The following is a 603-nucleotide window of genomic DNA, read 5'->3' as shown; positions in this document are numbered from 1 at the left end:
GGTGCCATGGCTTAGCTGGCTAAAGCACCTGTCTTGTAAACAGGAGATCCTGGGTTCGACTCCCAGTGGTGCCTTGTTGCGTGGCTTTTTCGGGCACCTGGTATTGGCTACAGTCAGAAGACAAGAGATAGATGGACCTTTGGTATAGCCCAGTGTGTTTTTTCTTATGGTTTAAATTATAATCGCAGTCACTGATAATAGAGTTACTGAAAGTTTGGGAGTTAGGAGCTCGTAGGTCCGTGGCCCAGCCCTGTCACAGACAACCCCCTCGCTCTGGGACAGGGGCGGGTCTGAGCTCTCCCACCAAATGGCTCATTGGGGCTGCCAGAATCTGTGGGCGGCTCATTTAGTTTACGCCGAGGGTGGAGTCCTGCTTAGCGCACCGTGTCTGAGAACGAAAATCCTAAACCTCCCTTTGAAATAACGAATGCAGCAGGACGTGTTTTTGTCCCTGCCCCAAAGCAGACAGACCACTGGAGAAATGCCACTGAGCCCGGGGTAATACTTCACTGCGGTTTTACCATTTCCGCTTGCGAAACTCCCTCCCAACCTTCTGGGCCCCTAGAGCAGGGTACTGAGCCTAGGCAAGACACGTACCCTGCA

The 603-nt window shown here is 52.6% G+C and overlaps 1 non-coding gene across 1 annotated transcript; it reads left to right on the top strand.

Moving 5' to 3' along the window:
* Positions 1 to 74, top strand: TRNAT-UGU (transfer RNA threonine (anticodon UGU)). The gene has a single exon. It is a non-coding gene; the product is annotated as a tRNA-Thr (tRNA).
* The last annotated feature ends 529 nt before the right edge of the window (positions 75 to 603 follow it).

Source organism: Caretta caretta, chromosome 28 (assembly GCF_965140235.1).
Source record: "Caretta caretta isolate rCarCar2 chromosome 28, rCarCar1.hap1, whole genome shotgun sequence".
Lineage (NCBI taxonomy): Eukaryota > Metazoa > Chordata > Testudines > Cheloniidae > Caretta > Caretta caretta.
Note: the sequence above shows the minus strand (reverse complement) of the source record. Positions and strands in the feature narration are given on the sequence as shown.